This window comes from Bombina bombina, chromosome 4 (assembly GCF_027579735.1).
Source record: "Bombina bombina isolate aBomBom1 chromosome 4, aBomBom1.pri, whole genome shotgun sequence".
Lineage (NCBI taxonomy): Eukaryota > Metazoa > Chordata > Amphibia > Anura > Bombinatoridae > Bombina > Bombina bombina.
The window spans coordinates 822,063,363-822,065,777 of record NC_069502.1 but is presented as its reverse complement, the minus strand read 5'-3'; the positions used below and the strand labels follow the sequence as shown (position 1 = coordinate 822,065,777).

General features: G+C 43.1%; 1 protein-coding gene across 1 annotated transcript in view; it reads right to left on the bottom strand.

The window, feature by feature from the left end:
- Nucleotides 1-494: 494 nt before the first annotated feature.
- Nucleotides 495-2,415, bottom strand: part of LOC128657115 (zinc finger protein OZF-like) — a 95,652-nt gene continuing 93,731 nt past the window's right edge. The window contains exon 8 of the mRNA XM_053711364.1: nucleotides 495-2,415. This exon is cut by the window's right edge and continues 1,434 nt beyond it. The gene's annotated coding sequence lies outside the window, so the exon portion shown is untranslated.

The following is a 2,415-nucleotide window of genomic DNA, read 5'->3' as shown; positions in this document are numbered from 1 at the left end:
CAGAGCACCGCCAACAGGGATCCCAGAGCCTTTGAGAAAATACTGGGAGCTGTGGCAAGGTCGAAAGGAAGAACGACGAATTGGAAGTGTTTGTCTAGAAATGCAATCCTTAGAAACTTGTGATGATCCTTGTGAATTGGAACATGCAGGTACGCGTCCTTTAAATCCACCGTTTTTATAAATTGACCCTCTTAGACCAAAGGGAGAATGGAACGAATAGTTTCCATCTTGAAGGACAGTACTCTGAAAAATTTGTTTAGACTCTTGATATCTAAAATTGGTCTGAAGGTTCCCTCCTTTTGGGAACCACGAACAGATTGAAATAAAATCCCAGACCCTATTCCTGCATCGGAACAGGAACTATCATTCCTAGGTCGGAGAGGTCCCATACACAGTGTAAGAACGCCTTTTTGTCAGGTCTACAGATAATCTTGATAGTAGAAACCTGCCTCTGGGAGGAAAATTCTTTAACTCTAGTTTGTATCCCTGGGACACTATGTCCACTGCCCAGGGATCCTGCACATCTCGAACCCAAGCCTGAGTGAAGAAGGAAAGCCTGCCCCCCACAAGATCCGGTTCCGGATCTGTGGCAGGCCCTTCATGCTGTTTTCGATTCAAAAGCATGCTTTTTTTATTGCTTTACTTTGTTCCAAGACTGATTAGGTCTCCAGGTGTACATACATCTTTTTGAGTAACCCCTCTAATTTTTTGTACATAGGATCTTTGAAGGCACAACTATCCTCTATGGGGATAGTAGTTCTCTTGGCCAGAGTGGAAATAGCTCCTTCCACCTTGGGTACTGTTTGCCAAGCCTTCTTGATAGAGTCCACTATGGGAAACATCTTTTTAAATATAGGAGATGGGGGAAAGGGGATACCTGATCTATCCTATTCCTTAGCAATTATCTCAGTAGGTCTATCTGGTACAGGTACCGAGGAAGGTACATCAAAATATTTGTTTAGCTTACTGGATCTTTTAGGATTAACTACGACTAGTGTCGCTGTCGTCCAATGTAGCTAAAACCTCCTTGAGTAACAGACGGAGGTGTTCTAGCTTAAACCTGAAGGATACAACTTCAGCATCAGCAGGAGCAATTACACTGTCAGAATCTGAGATTTCACCCTCAGATGCTATCGAAGTATCCTCCTCCTCAGGCTTAAAAGAGGGGGCATTCGAAATAGCAACAACTACGTCAGTAACCTCGCTAACTGAATGTTTATTCTTCCTCTTGCACTTTCCCTGCAACATGGGAAAGGCAGACAACGCATCAGAGACTGCAGAAGACATGAGGGAAGCAATGTCTTGCAACTTAACTCCAGGAGAAGTTAGAGAGGAAGCGCAGGGCACTGCATGTGTTGGCGGTAAAATTGGTGAGGCTTGAGGAGAAAGCTGCGGCATATATTGAACATTGTCATTAGACTCCTGAACAGCATCCGCCTTAGAAAATGTTGGCTCAGAAAAAGAGTCTATCCCTATAATTCAAAGTTCTGTCAATACATGAAGAACAGAAAGGGATTGGTGGTTCCACATTGGCATCAAAACATAAAGAACAAGTGACAATTTGCAGGGCCTCTTGGTCCATTCTGACTCACAATGGACCAACAAATCAAGTAAAAATTCTAAATCTTTTATTAAAATTTAAAAAAACAAAAACGTTACTGTCACTTTAATCTTTAAACCATAACTTTTTTACTCTTTATTTTTGTATGCAAAAAAAGCAGTTAAAAGTATTTCAAAGCACCTCTACACCTCAGCTTATTTGCTGAGGTGCCTACCCGCCCTACTGACACCGGAACTTTGATAATCCCTTTAGCAGAAGATCCGGAACTAGGCAGTAGATGTATGGAACCGCTCTCCGGTTCTAGAAACGCAAGTCCTTAGCCAAAGCTGCGTAATCTTAGCTGAGACTGTAAACGCTTTCCCCCCGGTCACAGGAAGAAAGGAAAAGTGGCGCGCAACACCAATTGCCGCCTCCCAAAGGTCCGCCCATCATGGGCGTGTCAAAAAGGGAAATCTCCCGGTCGGCATCTTGTTTTAGAAATAAACCGCAGGGAGCAGTGAAAACCACCAAGCAAACTGAGCCCAATTTCTATCCACCACAGTGCCTGCCTAATAAACTGTCAACATAAGTCCCCTCTATGTTATAGAAGAGTTTATGTGTCCCATCTTAATAAATAAAGTGCCTTAGTCTTCTCTGAGTCTTCTTACTTCCCCAGAATATTAAGATAGCACTCACCTCATTAATCTGCCCGACAGCAAGGCATTTTACCAGGTTTGAGAGGTCCTCTCCCTCACATTGGACCTGTGGAAAAAGCAATAAAGACTGAGTAATTTTACTCAGGCTTTCAGGATTAGGGCAGCATAAATATATGGGAGGTGCAGTGAGAATTATGTCCCACAAGTTCCCATTGCTCT